Source organism: Carettochelys insculpta, chromosome 14, assembly GCF_033958435.1.
Source record: "Carettochelys insculpta isolate YL-2023 chromosome 14, ASM3395843v1, whole genome shotgun sequence".
Taxonomy (NCBI): Eukaryota; Metazoa; Chordata; order Testudines; family Carettochelyidae; genus Carettochelys; species Carettochelys insculpta.
The window spans coordinates 5,842,917-5,868,353 of NC_134150.1; the positions used below are offsets into that span (position 1 = coordinate 5,842,917).

Sequence of the window (25,437 nt, forward strand, 5' to 3'; positions counted from 1 at the left end):
CTTCCTTGCTGAGCATGGACCTGAGTTAAGCATTACACCAGTGCAAAACTGGAGGTTGTGAGACAAGAACTTCCTTCTTAATCTCCGAAAGCCCTTCTGGATCCAAGTGAAGAGAACGGCTGCAAATTAATGTACGTTGCTGAAATCTGCACTTCATAGAGTGGGCACAATCTGAAACTCGGCTCTCTGATGCCTTTAGAAGATAAGAACGGCCACACTGGGTCAAACCTAAGGTCCATCCAGCCCAGTTGCCTGTCTGCCGACAGAGGCCAGTGCCTGATGCCCCAGAGTGAGGGACCAGAACAGGTAATCATCAAAGTGATCCCTCTCCTGTCCTTCATTTCCAGCTGCTGACAAACTGAGGCTAGGGACACCATTCCTATGTGTCCTGGCTAAAAGCCACGAATGGACCCAGCCTCCACGAACTTACCCAGTTCTTTTCGGAACCCTGTTAAAGTCCTGGCCTTCACAACATCCTCTGGCGAGGAGTTCCAATAGCCTCATGTGCGCTGAGTGAAGAAAAACTTCCTTTTGTTAGTTTTAAACCTGCTACTCGTTAATTTCGTTTGGTGACTCCTAGTTCTGATGTTATGGGAACAAGCAAATAACTTTTCCTTATTTACTTTTCCATACCTGGCATGATTTTATACACTTCTCTCATATCCCCCTTAGTCTCTTCTTTTCTAAGAAGTAAAGCCCCAGCATTTTTAATCTCTCTTCACACGGCTCCTATTCCAAACCACTAACAATTTGTGTTGTGTTGTCCTTTTCTGAACCCTTTCCTATGCCAAGATATCTTTTTTGAGGTGAGGTGACCGCATCTGTAGGCAGCATCCCTTGCACCTCTGCCTGAGAAAAGCAAACACAGAAAATTAGAGGAAACAACTACACGTACAAGATCGTCTGCAGCCACAACTCGGGACTGAGTTTAAAGCTGGCTAAAAATGTGGCCAGCCTTAAACCCAGTCCCTAGAATCACAGAATCATGGTATCGTAGGGCTGGAAGAGGACCTCAGGAGGTCATCTAGTCCAGCCCCCTCCTTCAAGCAGGCTCAATCCCCACTAAGTCATCACAGCGAGGACCTTGTCAAGCCGGGACTTAAAAACCTCGAGGGATGAAGAATCTACCACCTCTCTAGGCAACGCATTCCAATTCTTCATTGCTCTTCTGGTGAAGCAGTTTTTCCTAATATCTAACCTACACCTCTCCCTCTTCAATTTCAGACCATTCCTCCTTGTTCTGCCATCTGACACCACTGAGACAGTTTCTCACCCTCCTCTTTTAGAGCTCCCCTTCAGGAAGTTCAAGGTTGCTATTAAATCTCCCATAAGTCTTCTCTCCTGTAAACTAAACAAGCCCAGATCCCTCAGCCTGTCCTCATAGGTCTTGTGCTCCAGCCCCTTAATCATTTTTGTTGCCCTCCACTGAACCTGCTCCAGCACATCCACATCCTTCTTATACTAGGAGGAAAGAAGGTAAAATCATATAAGAGGAAAGAGATGAACCCACAAAGGTCTTGAAGAATAAGTGGGCTTTAAAGAGAAAATTAAACAAAAGTATGGAAAAAAGATGAACAGGCAGAATGGGAAGAAGTTAGACACTGAAAAGAGCTGAAGAAAAGAGGCAGGAAAGTGGAGATTGCAAAAGAAAAGGAAAAGAAAGAGAAGCCAACAAATAGTCATATTTTGCCTGGGAATCCTGCATTGCACAGTATTAGATGATAAGGTTGCCAGGGCTGTACCACCCAACCACAATGAGGGCTTGATTATGAACAGTACACGTAACAATGTGGTATGTCTGTCTCCATAGGGACTGGACTGTATTTTTCACCACGAAACAAATGGCATTATATGGAGAACGTGAGAACCTTCCCTCCATCCTGGAGTGGTACCTCCCCTCCACCTCCCACCCCTTTTTCTGTTTGAAAAGTAGACTCCTCACCATGAGAATCCCTCACATTATCTCAGGAGCTGCCCAGGGAAATGACACTGCACCAAATGCACACAGGCCCGAACCTACCAGGACACTGCCGATGGGACTCCCATTAAAATCAATGGCAGCTCCGTGCCTGCAGGGTGCGCAGGATCAGGCCCCTGGACACAAAATCATTCACCTCTTCTTCCCGGGTGTGACAAACAGCAGAACAGATATTCAGGGTGGGGTTTACCCGAGAGACTTCCTCTTGGAATTCACTTTTAACTACCTTTGCCTTTCTGCCGGGGGAGCTGGCCTGGGGTAGTGCATACCACTATTTCTCTTGAGCTCACCTCTCTAGGTGAATGAACAGTCTCCCCTGCAGCTCAGGCCAGGCAGGCCATCTTCTCTGTATCCCTCTGCCTCACTGACTCTATACAACCGCCAGCTTCAGACATCTTCCATCTCCTAATTCCTTGAGCATTCTCCTATTGGTCTTACGTCTGACTACGCAGTCTTCCTCTTTCCCACAGTCCCTTGTAGTATTTGGTCCTGGAGAGTGTTTCAAACAACACTAGTTTGTAACACATACTGAATAAAGCTGCGGTATTTGATTGCAGCCATTCAGGACAGACACCGAGAGCCTTGAATTGCACATACACACCCACCTGAAACTGCCTCCCCGGGGGACAGTACAGGGAAGCCAGCTGCAGCTGACATACTGAAACTGTTTTCTAGGCTGCAGCTTTTCTGAGCTACCTCCCATCAAGCTGAAATAATGCAGACGACTAACATACCGTACTTCACACAGCCTCTCTGGGTGCAACTGAATCTATGAAATACCAGAGGGCAAGGTACACAGAGTGCATTTCATTAACGTGATCAGTGGGCCAGGATATTAGCTCAGCATAAGCAGGCTGCACGAAATTCCTTCTTTTTGTGCTTTGGTTTTCTACCACACACAATATTTATTCTGGAGATGCTACTGCCTCCCTCTGACAGCACTAACTTAAAGCTCTGACAACGCAAACCCTCCCTTGTGTGACTTGTCTGTCCATGAAGCCAGAAGAATTACTCATACCACGAAGGACCATGTGCAGGATCTGGACTTCTATATTCAGATGAAGGAAAACAATGAACAGCACAACTGGGCATTGGCTGAGCTTCAGAGAGAGGACTGATCATGCAGCATTCTTCAGGGGCACATGCTCAAGTAAAGGTTTGTTTGTGTATTCAGTTTGTCATTGAAATACAGCGGGTGACAGCAAAATGCAGATGGCCCAAGGAGTTGGCTGTAACAGCAGGACAATTCCTGAGGTCTTTACTCAGGCAAGACACCCACTGAATCCAATGAGAAGTGATCGAAGCGGAGCAGCTACAAGTGGCAAGACAATCATCCTGAAGAGTCCATTTGGACTAAATTAGTGGGGCTGAGTTGTAGCATGCACACACGCCCTGGGTTTAAATCTCTCTCCGATGTGGAGAAACAGCCTTGAAGAGAGTGGGGTTATTTTGAATTGACGCCGGTATCAGGGAGAGCAGAATTTTTCTGACGAAAATTCACCAAAGTCCTGCTGCTGGTCCCTTTAACATCAGCGCCAAGGTGACCATCCAGCCTGTTTTTCCCAGGACAGGCCCTTATTTAAGCCGTCACACAAGTGTACCAACTTTTTAAAGAACACAGACAAATTGTCCCATATTTTGCATGGCTCCTCTTCCCTGGCACCCTGTGTCTCAGGCTGGCAGCCTCTCCTACCAGGGAGCGCCTCCATGGCGGATGCCTCTTTCCCCAGCCTCCCACTACTCAAGGAGGCAGCTCCTGCTTTATTTCCTGGCCCCACCTCGCCGGGAGGCTTTGAAACCCACCTCCGCACCAGGTTCTGGAGCCCCCATCCTCCACTCCCCTTCATCCCTGGTGCCTCCCCTTTGGAGGCTGCAGAGCCCCCATCTCTGGTGCCTCAACCTGGAGCAGCAGCCCTGACCCCAGCCCTGGAGGCCAGTGTCCCATATTTTCCATAGAGCAATGTGGTTACCTTAGTCAACAGTAAAACTCCCATTGGGGTCAGTGGTGCAGGGCTGTGTCCATACTTCAGAGAATGGGCAGTTTTACCACCACAGCTAAAGACGCTTCCCATCACACACACAGGCTATGGCTACACAGAGCACAGGTGCTACACTGCAGTGACAGGCAGGACGCAGCCACACTTGTCAGTGGGTGTAGTGACGTGCCACTGGGAAAGGCTCTGGCTGGGGTTTGGGGGTGGGGGGGCGGTCAGAGAAAGTCTCCAGCTCAATAGCTGGGAAGCACTGCTTGGCTGCGCAGAGAGCCGGAGAGGATCCATACCTCGGGGCTCAGGCACGCTGAGCTCTCCTTTCGCCTAGGCCAGCGGTGTGCGCAGTGGGGGGTGGGTCCCCTGGGGGGGGGTGACATTTCCTAAGGAGGGCCCAGCACACATCTGAATTTCTCCATTGACCTCCCTCTGTGAAGACAGCCAGGTACGCCGACTGCAGATAAGTCCATTCTAGCTAGAACTGCGTTATCTACAGTGGACTTACCTGCCTAGTGCAGACCTGCCCTTGCTTTACTCTTATTATTTAGCTTACAGAAGGGACTGGAAGCACTGACACTTAGAATCATAGAATCATAGAAGAGTAGGACTGGAAGGGACCTCGAGAGGCCATCGAGTCCAGCCCCCTGTCCTCGTGGCAGGACCAAGCACTTTCTAGACCATCCCTGAAAGCCATCTATCTAACCTCTTCTTAAATATCTCCAGTGATGGAGATTCTACCACCTCCCTTGGCAATTTGTTCCAGTGTTTGATCACCCTGACAGTTAGGAACTTTTTCCTAATGTCCAACCTGAACCTCCCCTGCTGCAATTTCAGTCCATTGCCTCTTGTTCTATCCTCAGAGGCAAGGAAGAACAAGTTCCCTCCCTCTGCCTTATGACACCCTTTTAGATACCTGAAAACTGCTATCATGTCCCCCCTCAATCTTCTCTTTTCCAAACTAAACAAGCCCAATTCTTTCAGCCTTTCTTCATAGGTCATGTTCTCTAGACCTTTGATCGTTCTCATTGCTCTCCTCTGGACCTTCTCCAATTTCTCCACATCCTTCCTGAACTGCGGTGCCCAGAACTGGACACAATACTCCAGCTGAGGCCTAACCAGCGCAGAGTAGAGCGGAAGAATGACTTCTCATGTCTTGTTCACAACACACCTGTTAATGCATCCTAGAATCATGTTTGCTTTTTTTGCAACAGCATCACACTGTTGACTCATATTTAGCTTGTGGTCCACTATAACCCCTAGATCCCTTTCTGCTGTACTCATTCCTAGGCAGTCCTTTCCCATTCTGTATGTGTGACACTGATTGTTCCTTCCTAAGTGGAGCATTTTGCATTTGTCCTTATTAAACCTCATCCTGTTTACCTCAGCCCATTTCTCCAGTTTATCCAGATCCTTTTGAATTATGACCCTAACCTCCAAGGAAGTTGCAACCCCTCCCAGCTTGGTATCATCTGCAAACTTAATAAGTGTACTTTCTATGTCAATATCTAAATTGTTAATGAAGATATTGAACAGAACCGGTCCTAAAACAGACCCCTGCTGAACCCCACTAGTTATACTTTTCCAGCAGGATTTAAAACCATTAATAACTACTCTCTGGGTACGGTTATCCAGCCAGTTGTTCACCCACCTTATAGTAGCCCCATCTAAGTTGTATTTGCGTAGTTTATTGATAAGTATATTATGTGAGATCGTGTCAAATGCTTTACTGAAGTCTAGTATACCACATCCACCGCTTCTCCCTTACCCACAAGACTCGTTATTCTATCAAAGAAAGCTATCAGATTGGTTTGACATGATCTGTTTTTAACAAAACCATGCTGGCTGTTCCCTAGCACCTCACCACTTTCCAATTGCTTGCAGATGATTTCTTTAATTACCTGCTCCATTATCTTTCCTGGCACAGAAGTTAAGCTGACTGGCCTGTAGTTTCCCGGGTTATTCTTGTTCCCCTTTTTATAAATGGGTACTATATTTGCCCTTTTCCAGTCTTCTGGAATCTCTCCCGTCTCCCACGATTTACCAAAATGTGTCCTTCTCTACCCTAAAGCTCCCACAGTCTCAACAGACACCAATGACAGGAGGGACTCGCCCAGGGTCAGATGCAACAAAGTAAGCGGCAATGCCTTAACCATACACGTGGTGTAAAGGCCACTAGGACCTCTTCCATCCTTATCAAAGGGAGTGCTAACCTTCTCTCCTTCCACACTGGGTCACTCGGCAGACCAAGAGCAGAGCGCAGAACGGACCCCAGATCACTCTGCTCCCAGGCCAGTAGCCTCTCTTCTAGCCTGTGCTGCCTTTTGGGGCACGGGAGGAGAAGGTAACAATGAAACTGTCTGACGGGCTCACAAATCCCCGTGGCTTTGGGAAAATAAGGGGTTTTCAGGGGAAAAATATTGTACTCAATAGGCAGTCACACGAGCTCTCTGAAAAGCCACACGTGAAAAACCACAGGCTGAAAACTCACCAAGAGTCAAACGTTATTGACCTAACTCAGTCCTGTTGATACATTTCATCTTAGACAATAGACTTTGGGCCAAAGGTTGCAAACATCATTCTGGAAAAGTTTAGGAGGTGCTGGGATAACTTCAGTGAGTGACGTAATTGGTAAACGATACAAAAAGATTCTAACTATGCAAATGTTTACATAAACGAAGCTCTTATACATTTGCAAAATCTATTGTGCAATAAATAGCAAATGCTTTGTCTGCATCATCCGTCACATGGATAAATCCTGAAAGTTGGTAAAGAATTGGGTTCTACCACTTCAAATGTAAAATTATCTTGCCACCCTGTCCAGTGTGATGAAGATTAGCCAGTGAAACTGTAAAATGGAGCATTTGTCTTTATAACGTAACACCAGCTTTAAATTTCCCAGGTGATATTTTATTGTAGGTAGACGCCAAAAAGAATTTAGCAGCAAAAGTAGAAGTAGGATTTTCCATTTCCAAACTCATGCACCCCTACCACTTGGCCAAAGGGAAATTTCCATTTGCCATTAACTGGGGTGAAAGTAATGTAGTATTGGTCTATTGCAACCCGGGCCCCTGCTAGCTCTTTAAATACTTCTTGCTGGCATTTGCCACAGCTCAGCCAGCTCTTGCTGGAGCTGCGCACCAGGGCCCACCCACTTACCTATCACCTTTGGCCGTTAAGAAGCTCAAGGCCTGTGACACAAATCTGAGCCAAGACCAGCTCCAGCAGAAGGCAGCAATACTCAAAACACCAGTCAGCCACAATCAGATTAATCTACTGGACATTCAATTATCAACTTTGTAAGTGTACAGAATGCTTTTAAAAAGTGCTTTTGTGAATGGAATCATTCTGATTGCCAAAGAAACAAAACACACCTATTCTCTAATCCTATCAAGAGGCAGCTTTCCAATAATGCTACAGTGAACAAATGTTACTGTCCATACGTCAAGAGAGACCTTCTGATTTAACGAGAACTATAGTGCCTAATGACTCACTTTTTTCACACATTCGTTCACTGGAAAAGAACATTGTCAACGCTCAAATGTCTCCTATTTTCAAAACAGGTGTCCCAGCAGCACCTTGGCTTTTCTTTTCAATGGCTCTGCCACCTGGAGCCCATTGCCTGGCCATGTCAAACCGTCTGTTTCATTACCACTCTTTACCTAACGAAATTAAGCACGTTTTGTCTCTGATCGGCGGTTAACCGGTCCCGGCATTAAGGAAGGCAGAGCTGCATCTCAGACAGAGTGTTTAGTCCACAGTGGGACTGTAAGAGAAAATCCTGCAATGGTCTTTTAATGCACCTGTTCAGTCCTGTGGCATCTGATAGACTAACAGATATTTCAGAGCATAAGCTGATGCTCCAAAATATCTGTTAGTCTATCAGGTGCCACAGGACTTCTTGTTGTTTCTGAAGATACAGACGAACTTGGCTACCCCTCTGATACTTGTTGAGTCCAGTGCTTCCCTAGTGGTATTCGGTGGAACCCCGGGGTTCCATGGAGTAAAAATAAGGGTTCTGCAAGAAAACTCCATTACAGTAACATGTCATACTTCAGAAATAATAATTAATATTTAAGCATTTACGAATTTTTATTAAAAACAATTTTCATTTGTGTTTGCCACCATAAGTGTCCCTGGGTAATGCCAGCTTCACCAGAGTGGGGGCGATGATGTCACTACTTAGCGCTATGCATAGTCCGTCAGTGGTTTGATCACCTGTTATATACCACCATAAATTCGTGTACTTGCTCTCGGGGAGTGTGGATCACGCGGGTGACCAGATATGAATATCGTACAGTCGTGCAATTTCTTGCATTTAAAAATTTAACCATGATAAATATAAATTGACTAAAATCAGGGGTCGGCAACCTGCAGCTTCGGAGTCGCTTGCTGCTCTTCAAGGAGTCATTTGCAGCTCCGGATGCTGCTGCCACTGAAACAGTAGAACTAAATTTAATAGGTTTAACGGCCAGCAGGGAGGCGGGAGGGATACAGCTGGGGAAGTAAATTGCCAGTTTTATTGAAAACTGCCGTTATAATGCACATCACTTTTTGAACTTTATTTTTGTACAAATTAAATGTGATTTTTGTTTTTAAATATGTACAGTTAAACAAAATGGTGCTCTCATGACCTGGCTTAGCATTTGTTTATGATTATTATTTGCGGTCTACTTTTTCAGCTCTACATACAAGGCTGTTATTAGGGGTTTGGCAAAATCCCACAAAAATTTCAAGTTTAAAAGGGTTCTGTGGCCAAATAAAACAGGGAACCACTGGCTTAGTCAGACACAAATGGGACTGGTTTGCCTTCCATTTGTTCCCCACATGCCCTGGGATTCTTCAGCGGCACGCAGCAAAGGGTACTCTTCATTTCACCAACATTGCCAAATGAAAGTTCTCCCTGTTTGTCAATGTCAGAGAGAAGATAAGTAACTAACATTCTTGGTGAGAAAGGTATCTGCTAACAAGGACAGACAGACCGGTTTGAAAAGACGGTGGGGGCTTGATTTCCAACAGTGCTCACCACCCACAACTGTTGTACCTTAATCTGCTCTGGATCCTTGGGAGCTGCCAGGGGTCAACCCCCCCGAAAGCAGGCCCCCTACCATTTCCAAAGCTTCTGTTCTACATCAGTACAGAAGTTCTGAAAGGCTTTCAATGACTGACAGACCATATCTCAGCAAGGTGCTTCACTGCTTTTTGCTATAGATTGGAAGATTTTAAGACCAGACACACTGTTAAATCCTCTAGCTTATATTCCTGTCTACCCTGCTATCCCTGTATGGAGGACAACATCTTGGCTATGTCTACACTCATGAGGGTTGGGTTTTTTTTTTCGAAAAAGCTGGGGCTCTTTTGAAAAATCCCATGGAGTATCTACACCCAAAATGCGATATTAAATCAGAAGAACAACACTTTCTCCAGCCACCCTCTTCCTCTCCCAGATGAGGATGAGCACGTTTTTCTGAAAGACCATTTCAGAAAAAAAATGTGTTTACACGCCCTGGTGGCCCTTTTTTCGAAAGAGCCATCTTCACAACACTGGATTTTTCTATCCCTTGCCTGTTCTTTCCAAAGAATGGGGGCTGTGTGGATGCTCTCTATCAAAAGAGCGGATCGATTTTTTCAAGCCGCTTTTTTGTGTGTGGACGTGCTTTTCCAAAAAAAGGTTTTTTTGGAAGAGAACTTCAGGAAGAATTTTTTGCAAAGGGTTGCTGTGGTGTAGATGTGGCTCTTGTGTTTAGCTAAAGCATCTTTCAGAAACAAGAAGTCCTGTGGCACCTTATAGACTAACAGATATTTTGGAACATAAGCTTTTGTCAGTGAAGACCTGCTGATGAAGGTGCTACAAGACTTCTTGTTGTTCTCGAAGATACAGACTAACACAGCTACCTCTCTGATACATTTTTCAGAAAGACATCCAGTCTAGGGTTGAGGACCTCTAGAAAGGGAGAACCCACCACCTCACTGAGCAGTTTGTTCCAATGCTACACAACACCCACTGTTAAAACCATGTCCTTTATTTCTGATCTGAATTTGTCTGCCTTTAACTTCCAGCCACTGCTTCTTATTTTGCTTTCTCCACTACATTAGAGAGCCCTATACATCTCAGCCTTTTCTCCCAGAAAAGCTACTCAAACTGTGATCAAGTCGCTCGCATAATTTCAGGCACATTAGCAGTCCTACTGACTTTGCAGCCTTAATACTGCTCTGTTAATGAAGGTTTTGTATGTGTTCTTATGTATATAAAATACGTAATCAAAACAAAATGAGCCTTGCAACAAGGAGATTCATTGCTCCTCAGGCTGATACTCCTAGCAGGGAGTGGAGGCTGAATCCCAGATGCTCCCTCCTGAGAAAAAAATAGCAACTCCTCCCTCACATGTTGGCAGCAGAGCCGGCTATCTCACCATGCTGGGGGAAGAACAAACCGCACCCTGAAAAGGACACGTTATAATACGCTTCACTAAGACCACAGAGGTCCCTGAGAAGTCACTGTGCCTCCAGCTGATGCTCCTGATGCATTACACTTACCGTGGAGCAGTGCAAATGCACCATCACCCCTTCCTCTGAGCTAAGCCTGAAGACACAATCTAGCCCTAGAACAGCTGGGAAGGGCATATTTGCTGAGCCTAAAGTTGACTACCTAATGGTACCTGTTGGATGGCATCACTTATTTTCCCTCAAGTCTGAAGTAACAGGCAGAGAAGGAGAAACAGAGAAATGAAAAAGGATGAATAATCTAGTCGCTATAGGGCCATCAGAGTCCACGTGGGACCATGGGTTAAAGGCACGAAGTTTGGCTAGCGAAGGGAACACCCTTAATTTGAACCTCCTCGTGCTAGCTTTCAAATACTCACCCCTCAGTAGTTAAATACTCGCCACTTGGAATTACAGTAGGTGAGAAGCTGGACAGGAGTCAACAGTGTGCCCTTGTTGCCAAGAAAGGCAACAGCATGTTGGGCCGCATTAGTAGGAGCATTGTCAGTAGATCAAGGAAAGTGATTATTTCCCTCTATTTGGCACTGGCAAGGCTGCACCTGGAATACTGTACCCAGTTTTGGGTGCCCCCACTGCCCACCTACAGGAAGGATGAGGACAAATGGAAGAGGTCAATCAAAAACATTGTGTGTGACTGATGAGCAGAGGCGGAGGGAAACAGACTTATTTAGTCTGCAGAAGTGAAGACTGGTGGGGAGAGAGAATTTGACAGCAGCCTTCAACAACTAGAAGAAGGGTTCCAAAGAGGATGGAGTCAGGCTATTCTCGATGGGGATAGTTTACAGAAGGAGGAACAATAGTCTCAAGCTGCAGTGTGGGAGATCTAGGTTGGATATTAGGAAAAACTACTTCACCGGGAGGGTGGTGAAGCACTAGAATGGGTTGCCTCGGGAGGTGGTGGAATTTCCATCGTTAGGGGTTTTTAAGGCCAGGCTTGACAAAACCCTGGCTGGGATGATTTAGTGAGAGTTGTTCCAGCTTTGTGCAGGAGATTGGAGTAGATGACCTCCCGTGGTCTCTTTTATCCCTAATCTATGGTTATATGAATGCTGACATATGTTAAACAGAGCTCTTACGTCTCTCTGTGATGATCCGAGAGTTACGGATGCCCATTCAGTTGCTGGGCAAAGCATCCAGACCACTTCTAAGTTCAGTAAAAATAAGTAACTATAAGATTGGTATAAATGTGACATGGATACGCTGAGACTGACCTACTTGTTGCACTGCTCCCATCACACCATCACACACTATCATCCTTTGGAGGGTACCGGTAACAAAAGGATGAGTAAACAAGACCAATGTCCTGTCACTCTCCAGTGCAGACCCATATAGCCCTCTGAATTGTGCTGGCATATTATCACACTTTGCCCACCGTTTAAAACAAGGGTGGGGAACCTATGGCCTGTGGGCCAGCCCTGGCCCCCAGCTTACACTGATGTGGTCCATGGTGAGGCTCGGGGCTCCCCCTCGGCAGGGCAAGCTGGCACATGTGTTCCAGCCCCACAGCAAGTCCCCCCACCCAGGGCTGGAGCTTGAGCAGAGCTCTGGCACCCCGAGTTGAGTGTGAGTGTTATCCCTCACTCGTCCAACTACTTGAGTGGCCACACCCCTCCAGTGGGCATGGATCAGCTCACCCTGCCAGCAGAACATCTCCGCACCTGCCTTCTTGCCGCTAGGCACATGTGGCCACCCAGTGTAGGCTCTCCAGCCAGCGCCATGGATAGGTTAGTCCTGAGGGGGGGCAGTTTTGGGCTGAGAGGGATTAAGCCTGGGGATGGGGGCAGGTTATGGGATGGAGGAAAGGCTTGGGGATGGGGGGGCAGTTTTCGGGGCTGAGGCCAGTAAAGCCTGGAGATGGGGGGTGGGCTTGGGGGATGGGGAGGGATAGAGCCTCAAAATGGAGTTCCGCAAAAGTCTTTTAAGTTTAAAAGGGTTCTGGGGCCAAATAAAATTGGGAAACAAACTCTGCCTTCGCAGGTTTCCAAGCCTTGCAAAACGGGTAAGGCCATTAAAGACTGATTACTCAGTCACCGTGGCCTACATCTAAGAAAATATTAATTAATGAATACTCTCAATAAGCTTGTAGGTTTTACTTTCCACCCATTTCCCCTTGGTTCTGTGATTTAAAAACATCAGATTACGCAACATTTTCATCATTAAACAACAAAGACAAAAAAAGACCTTGGAGGTTAATGGTCTGCCGCTTTGGCAAATCAGTAGCTGTGTTCAATAATCAGGCATACAAATCTAAGCACGTTTAAATTTTATGGAGATGAAACAGCTGCACAAAAGCTGAACCTGTCAAAATTTTATGGTAGTGTTTGTACGCTAGTCTCCTGGAGATCACCTCCAACAAATAACACCCTTCCGCAAGAAGCTAGTTTAAAGTGTCTCAGGCTTCTTGTGCGATTGTAGCTGATTTAAGCATAGAGAGTAGGTCTGCGTCAGCAAATAATAAAGAAAGACTGGAGGTGACAGCCTCACTCCCTCGCTTGAGACCCTTTACGTTACATAAAAGCTTCAGAGTGTCAGAAAGAGAGCCAGAGAATCCTGGTTCCCCTGGGGCGAGGAGTCTCTCACTACAGGCATTATGGAAGACAGACATAAGGCTGCCTTTGAGGACCCCTTTATAAATCCTGCTGCGGGATGCACCCCAGGAGCGGGGCTGGGGGTTGGAGCTGTGGACTGGGAGTGCTGTGGACGTTTTAGTCTGTGCAACAGCCTACAGAACAGCCCAGGGAAACGGCTATCACTTAAACAGCCCATCAGGGAAATACCAGCAATTTTTTCAGCAAAAAAGTGGATTTTTTTAAAATGAGAAACCGTCACCATGTTATGACTCTGTTCTGGGATAACAGAATGTGACTGGTTCACTATTGTTCTCTCTTAAACCTCACCTGCAATCCTTTAAGCCAGTAGGGAAGAGGAAAGGAGGGGCCACTACAGGTAGTTGAATCTTTAGCCCTTCAAAAATGTCATTCATTTTGATTAAGTCCTTTAAAACGATGGTCCTTACAAGATGCTCGTGGGAGTTTATTTGAGCTTTATTAGTCTATTTACATTCAACTTCCAATAACCAGCTTTAGATTTACATTAAAAGTAGCTTTTTAAAACAGCCCGAAGAAGGAAAATGAGATTGGATCTGATGGGAGCAGGAGCAGACTTCTCCTGGACATTCCCAATAATGACACATCCCTCATCAATCCCCTCGCGCCCGCCGGATGTCATTGGGCATCATTTATTCCATGACCGTCACTTTCTGATTACGAATATAATCAGCAACTAGCAGGTGTAACTCCATCTGTTTTGTAATTTTGAGGAGGCTATTGAAATGGAAGGTCTCTGTTCTGGGTTTGATCAAGCTTTTGTAATGATTTAAATGGGTTCACGCTTCATATCTAACTAAGCGTTCACCTGTTGCTCACTGCTTTGAAAACCGCATCTGATCAAATTAAAGCAACAGATGCGAGTGCTTTCCAAAGACACCACAGCGCTCGTTATGTGCCATGAAGAAGCCACGTTTAAGACTACATGAAGTGACCCCCAGACATTTATAGACACTACAGCTGGGTTTGAACATCTGCAGCTGAGTTGGTGGCCAATGGGACCACAATGCCCTGAAACTCCATATGGGTTTGAGCCACAAGACACAAGCATACCCATTATGGAGCTCTGTGCTGCCTTTTGAATGTTCACCTCTCAACACTGGTGTGTGTTCAAGAAATATCTACGTATCGTCGTGGTAATCTTGGAACATTAGATATGTCTAAGTGTACTGCTCCTTATCCCTAGTGGTATGGTACCACCAGCTCCACGCCAAATATTAAAAAAACACATCATGGATAAGCCAGTGCACTCCGGTGAAAAGATACACAGTGCTCTTCCATGCCTTTTCATCTCAGTGGTAAAATGGTTGAAGTCATCCTTCATCTAAACAAGATCACAGGGTGGATAAGAATTGATGATTTAAAAAAAATAAATCAAATCATATATCTTTTATTTAAATCATATTTCTATTTAAATCAATTTATTGAAAAAAATCACAAATGAAGTACTAAATTTATCATTTAAATATAACATTTACAATTATATCTCATCACTAACATGCTACACATACACTTACAGTTTGACAAAATGAATTAATGGCTCCAGTCTGCCCAGCTTAACTACTAGCTCTTGCTTCTTGAAAATTCTGGGCTTTCAATTTCTATTTCTCAGCAAACTGAAAAGTAACACATGCAAAGAAAGACACTCCCAGAAGATTATTTTTGTTCTGTGTTTATGCGGTGGTGGACATTGGCCAAGCACAGCAGAGGAGTTAGTTAAGAAATTGTCTTCAAGACAGAGAGACTATCTATAGGAAAGAACGGGGGTAGCACAAGAAACGAACAGTGGAGTGCACTAAAACAGAAAAAAGGGAAGACATCCTTCAGCACACACACAGCTTCCTACACTCTCCCACACTTTTGCCACAGAAAAACTGTCATGGCTTCTGGGCATAAGACAGACCCTGCTTGGGAATATTTTGAAAAAATTTGTTCCTGGTGTTAAAAAAGAAAACATGTCAACTATAAGCGGTGCAAGAAGAGGATGCAGGGCCTAACTGCAATAATGAAACATCGTATGGAAAACTGGTTATTGGATATAGCTGAGTGGATCAACTGGCTACTAACATAATTGACTTGGAAATGCATTATTCTTCAAGATTCTCTCTATGCCTTTTACTATAAGCGTGGTTTAACAAGTAAATTCCCAAGCTGTTTGCTGTGTTGGATATTGCTAGAAGAAAACAAAGTTTGCTTTAGCTAATCCTAAACAATGGACAATATCCATGCTAGTGACAATACAGAAGGAAGTGCATCAGAGTGCAAAAACTACATAATGAGTGCCCTAACAAGTCATCTAGGAAAGGTGCTAATGATGATACTGACGGAGAGACTAAGATCGCAGATAGAAGAACACCTAGTGGATGACCAAGAGGGATTCAGGAGAGATAGAAGTACCCTACAGCAGATATTGTCACTCAGATTGAAAGCGGAAAAAGCTCATCGAAAGAACATCTACACTTGGTTCATTGATTTTCGCAAGGCATTTGACAGTATAGATCAGAAGGTGACTTGGGCGGTGTTGGAATCATACAGAGTGGAGAGCAGAGTGATATGGTTGTTGAAGGATATCAACGACAATGTAGAGGCAGCAGTGAGAACATGAGGAGAGTTGGGAAGTTGGTTAAAAGTGAGTAAAGGTGTGAGACAAGGAGAGCCGCTGTTGCTGGGTATCTTCATCATGCATCTAGAGAGAGCGATGGACAAGATCAAGGAAGAGATAGAAGGGATATCTGTGCACGGGATGAGAATTAACAGCTTTTGGTTCACAGATGATATAGTTAGCATTGAGGAAGATGAGGAGAAGCTAGCGAAAACAGTGCAGGTACTAAATGAGGAAGGGAAGCAGTAGGGACTGATTATGAACATTGGTAAAACAAAAACAGTGGCATTTGTAGACAAAGAAACAGGAAGAAAAATCAGTGTAGATGGGATTGAACTAGAGAATGCAGAGAAGTTCACATATCTGGGGAGCAACATAATGAATGATCTAGACTGTAAGAAGGAAATAGTGACTAGAATAGCAAAAGCAAGAGCTAGTCTGAACGCGATGGATAATATCCGGAAAAGCAAAGCAATTTGCGTGGGGACAAAGCTAAGCGTCTTAAAATTTGTGTATTCAGCAGTATGTTTTACAAATGTGAGACATGGGTGATAACAAAAAATTCAAAGAGAAGAATATTCACTTTTGAGAGGAGCTGTTATACAAACATCCTGAGAATAGGATGGATGCAGAAGGTCACCAATGAGGAATTACATAGGAAGATACAGCCAAAAGAGAAGCTACTGCAGAAGGTTGTACAACACCAGTTACAGTTATTTGGGCAGAGCTGCAGAAAGAACAACAAACAAAAAATCAAGACCCTGGTATTCAGCATAATGGACAGTTCAAATAGGAGAGGCAGACCCCACAAAGAATGGTTATATAATATAATAGACTGGTGTGGAGCTAGTCTACAGAAAGTAAGCCACTCTGCACTGGACAGGGAAAGATGGTAGGAAAGTGTGAGAGAGGCATCAGACACCAACGGGTGCTGAGCCCATGGCTGTTGATGATGACAACGATGATGATGAATCATAGAATACTAGAACTGGAAGGTACCATGAGAGTTCATCAAGTCCAGCTCCCTGCCTTCAAGCACCACCTAGAGTCTCTAGACCACCCAGATAAACATCTATCTAACCTGCTCTTAAATATCTCCAGGGATGGAGATTCCACACCCTCCCTAGGCAATTTATTCCAGTGTTTAATCACCCTGACAATTACAAAGTTTTTCCTAATGTCCAGCCTAAGCCTCCCTTGCTGTTTAAGCCCATTGCTCCTTGTCCTATCCTCAGAAGCAAAGGAGAACAATTTTTCTCTCTCTACCTTGTAATGCACTTGAAAACCTCTGCAATGTCCCCTCTCAGTCTTCTCTTTTCCAAACTTAAGCTCAGTTCTTTCAGTCTTCCCTCATAACTCATATTAAGTAGAGATTTAGAATCTGCCATTCTAGCGTACAGTACTCAAAACTGCAGTAAGAGAAATCTAGAACTGCCAGTTGCCACTGTCATTTTTCTTATCTTATATTACATAATACATGCCCCTTACTGCGGAACATCATGGCCACAGACCATAATGATGATGTCATTAGTCTGTTCCCTATTTTACTTCACCATAACTCAGCTTTCCCAGAGGAACTTCATTCTGTACTTGTTTTCTCCAAAAACACAGAAGTGCCAGTGAGTTCAATGGAATGTACTCCAAACTTAAGTGCAGTCAATCTCAGATTTTTTGGTAACTTGATTTAAATCAGTGACATTTTTGGTGATTTAAATCAACTGTTTAAATGAACGTTATTTAAATCTATCCACCCTGTAAGACCATGTCTAACTTTGATGACCAGGTTATAGAAATTCTGGAGAGACTAGCACAGTTCCACATGTTTTAGAGCCTTCCATACCCAACATCTTTTACAATGGTTTATTGCGCTAATGAAATGATGGCCTTTTATTCCAAAATCCTTTTGTGCAACTGAGCTTTTCCAAGCATATACCCTGGGGATTCTTGTCTCTGGGAACTGGGGAATGTGTGGGTGATGCTTCATGGTAGCATGGTAAGTAGTAAGAGAAAAGTGAAGCACTGGACTGGACAGCTTCCAAAGTGACTTTGGGCAAGTTACTTCAGTTTTGAGCTGCACTTCAACTTCTCCATCTGTCAAGTCAGGGTAAAAACAGTTTGAGCTCTACTGATAAACCATATTAGGTGAGAGCTAGGGGGCTGAATCTTATTAAATGGTGACAGGGGAAAGAAAGTAGGAGGATGAGCTATAACAACAAAGCCAGAGAGCCACATATTTGATTTGGATTATAGTGCTGGTAAAGATCATTCGAAATACGATGCCCTGAATATCAACTCCCCATTATCCCCTACTTCAGTGTGTGCGACTCAGCACTGGACACAAACCACCTAGTATGGATCATGATGCTGAGCATCTCATTGGAGAAATGCTCACTGGTACTTTGCAGTGGAGTGCAGATATGCTGTGTATCTTCTCATGAAGACTGGTGGGACTGGAGATTAATAGCTGAGAAGAGGACAATTTATTTTTCTTTGGCTGTGTCTACACGTGCCACTTCTTCCGGAAGCAGCATGGTAACAAGCCTTCCAGAAGATGCTAATGAGGCTCAGCTGTAAATTTCCCACACCTCATTAGCATATGGGCACGTGGTTCAGAGTCCGGAAGAAACTCTTCTGGACTCCAAAATACACGTGCAGGCACGTGGCCCATGGGAATCTTCCGGACGAAAACACTCCTTCTGGAAGCCCCTTCTTCCCCAAAATTTGAGCTTCTTCCAGACTCCAAACCATGTGCCCATATGCTAATGAAGCACAGGAAATTTACATCCACGCCTCATTAGCATCTTCGGGACGGCTCATTACCATGCCACTTCCGGAAGAAGTGGCACATGTAGACACAGTCTTTGGGTAAGGAGGCTAGACTCTTACGTGACCCCTTCTGATGGAAGAGCAGTGTGGCACACTCCAACCGCATAGCCAGCCCTTTGGATAGTTACGTAGGTTATTCCCCCGATAATCTTCCCCAGTATTAACATTCCTCCCAACACTCAAGAAAGGATTACAACTGACATCTGCAGCTGCTGCCGTTGGGTGTGGGCAGAAAACAAGCACAACTGAAAGGGTACATTTAGAAAGAAAAAATGAGGAGCATCACTGACCACAAGCAGGGTTTTTCTTGGAACAGACCCTCAGATTGAGGCCCTTCATCCCAACACCCATTTCTACCATGGCTCCTGCTTTCTTGACCGACAGAGCGTACTTCCAGCTTCTTTTTTTTTTTTGTTTTGCTTTGCTTTGTTTTGTTTAAAGATGAGGCAACTTTACTTAGGAGCCTGAATTGCGGCGCCTGTATCTCTGCTTCCACCCCCACACGACATCAACGTACATTATGCTCATTTGTACTCGTTTTTCAAATCTGCAGAGAGCCAGAGTGCTACAAGTTATACTACTGCACTATTTACGCCCACTTACATCAATTTCCTGACCAGTATACCCCTGACACCTTCTGAATTTGGCTTAAACTGTTGAACATGGTGTTCATCACGCACAATTCAAAGGCAATTTTTTAAGGCATACTTGGTCTGCAGCTGATGGGATTTCAGGTCAAATGAAGAAATGGTTAGAAGGAAGGACTGGGAATCAGGATTTCTAGATTGTTGATCCAGCTGTTCAACTATCTTGCTGTCAGACATCTGTAAATTGGCATCGCAATATTTACTGGCGTGGATTAACAAATAAAAAGTACTTTTTTAGGAAGAAGTTTCCACAAGTTTGGTCAAAAAAACTGTTCCAATGGGAATCAGTAAAATATTTGCTCTATTGGCCTAGGTCACATGAGTAATTAGAGAACTAGCTGTTTGTAAAGTGCTTTGGAATCCTGGCCCTTCCTCACCCCCTCAGTGTGATTCCTTTTAGGTTTACATCAGGAAGTGGCGAATCACACAGGCTGTGTCTAGAGTAGCTCCCTACTTCAAAGGGAGCATGGTAAGTAGGGTGTCAGGAGATTATTAATGAAGTGCTGCAGTGCATATGCAGCACTTCATTAAGCTAATTCTTCCCCCCCAAACCCCCGTGGCAACTTCGAAGTGTTAAATTTCGAAGTGCCGGCTCTCATGTAGCCACAACTAACCAGCCGGTACTTTGAAGTGCAAAGTCCCTTTACTCCTCTGACGAAGCAGGTCTTTGCCCATGACAGCTTATGCTCCAAAATATCAGCTAAGGTGCCACGGGACTTCTTGTTCTCCAAGATACAGACTAACATGGCTACCTCTCTGATAATAAGAATAATAAAGAGGCACAGATATCTTTACTGGTTTCCCTATGGAACACGCAGTCCAGTTCAAAGCCTCTGTCCTGATATTCAAAGCTCTCCATAGGATTCACCCAAGCTAGCTTCGAAAACCGTCTCTTCCTTGGCAGCTCTGACCTCCCATGATAGCTATATTCCATTGGAACAATGAAACAATCAGCCAGCAAGGGGAGGTTCAGGACTGTGGGGAGAAAAAAATATTCACAGCAATGTGGGCCTCACTCCTACAAGAGAAAAGCAAGACAACTAACTTTGTCATGAACAAGTATCAGTAGCCGCGTTAGTCTGTATCTTCAAAAACAACAAGAAGTCCTGTGGCACCTTATAGACTAACAGATATTCTGGAGCATAAGCTTTTGTGGGCAAAGACCCACTTCGTTAGATGCATCTGACGAAGTGGGTCTTTGCCCACGAAAGCTTATACTCCAAAATATGTTAGTTTATGAGATGCCACAGGACTTCTTGTTGTTTTTATCATGAATAAAACTCTTCTTACTCATTGGGGAGTCACTCAGATGCTACGGCATCATGATTCATGAATAGGGAGACAGAACAATGGGCTTCTCCCACTCTCCTTTAGCCCAAGTGCCTTGGGACCTTTAATGACCACAAGTGATCAGCACCTGGGGATTTTACACTTGTTCTGGTTGTGTTTCCTTCAGGAGCATTGTTCCTTCAAACAGCACACCCGAGTATTAGCTCAGGACCACATCCAAGAAAAAGAGTTTACCTATTGAATCATCTAAGCCAACATTTGCAGGACACCTGAGTTCTCCCATGAAAGTTAGTGAGTGGCCAGCACCGTAATACTCATTTCACACAGACCAAGAGATGATCATTTTCGTTTACTACTGACAAGGGCCAAATTTGAATTTCCAGCTGTTAACAGTCATCGATATTTAAAATTCAAGCTGCTAAAAAAAGCAACATGATAGTGGGGCTTACACCAAGGGCAGTCTTCCGCAAGGGACACTATTGTTTTAAATATCAATTCACTTGAACAAATGGTGTAATGGGCTGGATAAAGATATTGGTCTGCGGCGTCCAACATTCTGGATAATAATAATAGAAGATGCAAAAGAGTGTGTTTGCTAGATATCAACTGCAGGAAGCAATTTGGGTACTTGTGCCTGTAACTGCTTTAATAGTGGTACAAAAATTGAATCTGTAACAGTGCTCACATTTCAGCTGCAAATTTATTTTGCAGACACAAACCGTGCCCACAAAGGAGATGTGCACCTTCACTCTGGCCATAAGTATACAGGTTGACCCTCTCTAGCCCAGCACTCTCTCATCCACCAACATCTGTAATTCAGCATGATTTTAGTGAGCCAGATGACCACTTATCCCGGGAGTAGTCAAGTTTCTCCTGGTCCCGTAAAGTTTGTTTCCAGCCACCCGTCCTGGCTCTCAGTGTTCCGTGCTGTTTTTAGCTCGAATTTACCCCTAAATGTCTTCTAAGAGCCCAGTGAGCAGTGCAAGTACTGGTAATGCTACTAGACACCAGTGACCTCCTGTGATTTGGTATATTCTCTCGTTCAATGCTGGTCAGGTCCCAAGAGCGCCAAACTAGAGAGGTTCAACCTGTACCAGCCACTGTACCACAACCCTCCCATTCAGGGATTACCCGTGTACAAAGCAAAATTGTGCCTGTAGGAAGAGCCATAAGCAAGGAGTGCCCCCGTAGTCATTGTCTCTCAGAAATCCAACTCTAGTCCCATTCTTTTCTGTCTTCCTGATAACTCCGGGGACTGGTAGTTCCTGCTGACCTGCATCACTAGCCAAATGAAGCTATTTCCCAATGACGGCTCAGCTGTGCCAGCTCCCTCAGCTGAGTTCCACTTTCCACCTCTCCCTGCCACGAGAAGGAAGTGGGAACACAAAGTTCACTGACTCACAGCATTTTATGGCTGGAAGGGACCTCATTTGTCCCAGCTTGATAAAGTCCTGGCTGGGATGATTTAATTAGGGTTGATCCTGCTTTAGGCAGGGGGTTGGACTTGACCTCCTGAGGCCCCTTTCAGCCCTAGGATTCTCTGATTCTCTGATACAATTGCTCTAAACATGCTTAACGGCCTACAAATAAGTAGTCACTACACCCAATACGGGAAGAAAGTATTCATAAGCATGTGAGCAGTGTACTTAGAAATAGGCCAGACCTGGGGAAAACTGTCTTATTCTGGTGTGTTCCAGACTATAACAGGGTTCAAAAAAGAACTAAATCAGTCAATGGAGAATAGATCCTTCAATGGTTACTAGCTAGTGTGGGCACACACTCAATACCACGTTCTATATGGCCCCCACCTCTGTTTGCCAGAGGCTGGGAATGTGTGATTGGATGAAACGGTCAATGATTTCCTGTTGTGTTCATTCCCTCTGAAGTGCCTATCTCATAGAGCTGAAGGGACCTTGAGAGGTCCCTGAGTTCAGTCCCCTGTGCTCACAGCAGGACTCATCACCATTCCTGACAGATTTTTTTTTCTTTGCCCCAGACCTCTAAATGGCTCCATCAAGGATTGAACTCACAAACTCGGTTTACAAGGCCACTGCTCTACACTCTCAGAAGAGATGATCCTAGGCTTGACCAACCTTTAGGGATGGCCGTTTTGATGTTCTTACACAGAACCAGTGCTGAGTACTGGCACCTCGACAGCCTCAACCATGGGATTGGCTGGGGAAAGGGGAGGAGAGGGCAGGTGGCTGAGTACTGGCTTCTCTTTTTAGTTTACAGAAAAATCACTGAATAGAACCCAGATGTATTTGCCCCTGCTTAACTTGCTAGATCCCACTCACCTTCCAGAGCTGAGCTAGAACCTTAAGTGCCTTGCCACAAGATGTCATAACGTATTATTATTAGAGCTAAGTGGGTCTAATATTTTTCTTTTACATAGAAACTAGAAACAGGGCTCCTGTGAGCTAACTGCTAAATTATCTGCCAGGAAACTAGACTTTCCAAGTGCCCAAACAGCCCAGGAGTCATGGTTAAATCTGCCCCCCACCAGTATTTGAAATCTCAGCCCTGAATTTGAGTGTAAGAAATTGGCGTTGTGGGCTGGCTTCCTTTGAGGCAGAGAAAGGTGGCCTCTAGCTTCTCGAAGTTGGAGCTTGAGGAAATTTTGGATAAAGATTCCACTGCCATCAACTTGCACTGCAGGTTGGAAATACTTTCTGGCATTTTTTCATAATGGGCCACAGGACCATCATACCCCAGCAATTCAGTTTCAGATGTTACGATGGCCAATACTACTGTGTTAACAGTCTTGACACTTAGATCAGTTGGACTGATCGCTTTCCCAGATAATTGGACCACCAACTGTTGGCCATGTGTGCTACTTGCACAAGCAAGTGAACGCAGCACACGTGGCCAACAGCTGTTGGTCCAATTATCTGGGAAAGCGATCAATCCAACTGATCTATATATACTCATTTCCCACAACCAATGCTGTGAACCCATGGAGATATGGTATCATCCTTGACTACGGTGAAGGCGTCCTGGGTTCAAATGATGCTAGGGACATTGATTTACTCGTGTCTGATGAGTTCCAATAAGAATGAAATTGGTCACGTGCTAACGTGATTTCATTGGAACCTTATTCTAACAAATATAGTCTTGATGCTCTTCAGTGGTGTATAGAGGAAACAAAGCCTTAAAGCCTTGGAAAACATGAGTTCTTCATCAGCAACCATGGGCTCAGTGCCCCGTTGGTGTCCAATGCCTCTCTCACAATTTCCTCCCATCTTTCCCTTTCCAGTGCAAAGTAGCTTGCTTTCTGTAGACTAGCTCCTCACCAATCTACTATATCATCTACCCATTCTCTGTGGGGTCTGCACCTTCTGTTCGAGCCAGCCATTATGCCGAATACCAGGGTCTTGATTTTTCATTCATCGTTGATTCTGCAGATATGCCCGAATAGCTGTAACTTCCATTGTATAACCTTCTGCAGCAGGCTCTCTTTCAGCTGTATCATCCTATATAATCCCTCATTGGCGACCTTCTCAGGATCTTTCTATAACAGCTCCTCTCTAATGCTTTGCGCAACTGGAAAGTTAGAGGTGTTTTCAAATGAGATGGAGAGGTACTGATGTTATATACTTGGACTGGTGGAGATGCGTTGGATGGCATCGGGAGAGATGTGTAGCTGCAAAGTCATAGAATCATAGAATACTAGGCCTGGAAGGGACCTCGAGAGGCCATCGAGTCCAGCCCCCTGCCCCAATGGCAGGACCAAGTACTGTCTAAACCATACCTGATAGACATCTATCTAACCTGTTCTTAAATATCTCCAGCAATGGAGATTCCACAACCTCCCTTGGCAATTTATTCCACTGTTTGACAGTCATTTGGTCAGGGAACGAAACATGAGTTCTTTGTATTTTTCATTGAGGCGGGAGGGGGAGATGATCCTTAACAGTCTAGCTCCAACCTAACTGGCAACAAAGCAACTCAGACTTAAAGTAAAAATGAACCTAACAAAGGCTCTTTATGAAAACACGATAATGTCAACAAAAGGCCCAGTGCTATAACTTCATTCACCCTCTCCCTTTGTCCCCACCATGAAGGGCCGATTCTTTTCATTTTCAAACACAAATGGGATGGCACCAAAACACAATGTGTTCCACAAAATAAGAAAACACTGCACATTAGCAAAGGCCAGTTTGGTGTCAGGGAACGACAGGCTCTGCTTAGCAGGACAAGAACGATATTGGCATGCAAACCCTTGCCTTCCACCGGCTCATACCAACACTGTAGTGGTGGTGTATAGAATGGTATTTCTTCAGCTAATGTAAGCAAAGAGAAGCTGCAAAGGTAAGAGGAATGTTAAAGGGCAAATCACAGAAAACGTTCGAAAAATAATAATAAAAAATAACTGCAAGAGAAGGTGCAAGGATCATCATGAATAAGCGAAATCCCTCTCACTTGAAACTCAACTGCTATACAGTTCCTGATTTGGCTAGTTATTTAATGTATTTAGATTTTTAAAATGCAGTAATCATCCATTGCTTAGCTAATACACATAATGTAAAATAGTAACTCAACAATAACACATACACATTGACTGACTGCCAATAAAGGACCTGCCCATCAACACTAAAGCTTCACACCCAATTCCTTTTCCCCAGCAATGCTTGGCAAAACAAAGACCCTTTGCCAGAGGCCCATCAGATCCAAGCTCCGACAAGCCCTTAGTTTGCTTTTATAAAGTGTCTAAAGCAGTTGTTGCAAAATGCCAGAGACTCTCTCTGAAACAGAGAAGGACAAGGGAGTGAGGTCATATCATTTATAGGACCCCCTTCTGTTGGTAAGAAAGATGAGCTTAAACAGAATTTTTCTTCAGGTCAGAAGAGCTCTGTGTGAGCTCCAAAGCATGTCTCTCACACCAACAGAAATGGATCCAATAAAATATGACTTCATCCATCTTGTCTGTCTAATACCCTGAGTCCACCATAGCTACAACAATGCCATCTTCTTGAAAATGGTTAGTTATTGATTTTGC

General features: G+C 44.6%; 1 protein-coding gene and 1 non-coding gene across 4 annotated transcripts in view; both read right to left on the reverse strand.

Annotated features, from left to right (window-relative positions):
• The window catches only part of GNAO1 (G protein subunit alpha o1), a 362,264-nt gene that overhangs the window by 307,053 nt on the left and 29,774 nt on the right, over positions 1 to 25,437 (reverse strand). The gene's annotated exons all lie outside the window — the stretch shown is intronic.
• On the reverse strand, positions 6,071 to 6,193 carry LOC142020943 (U6atac minor spliceosomal RNA). Its single transcript, XR_012647568.1, has one exon. It is a non-coding gene; the product is annotated as a U6atac minor spliceosomal RNA (small nuclear RNA).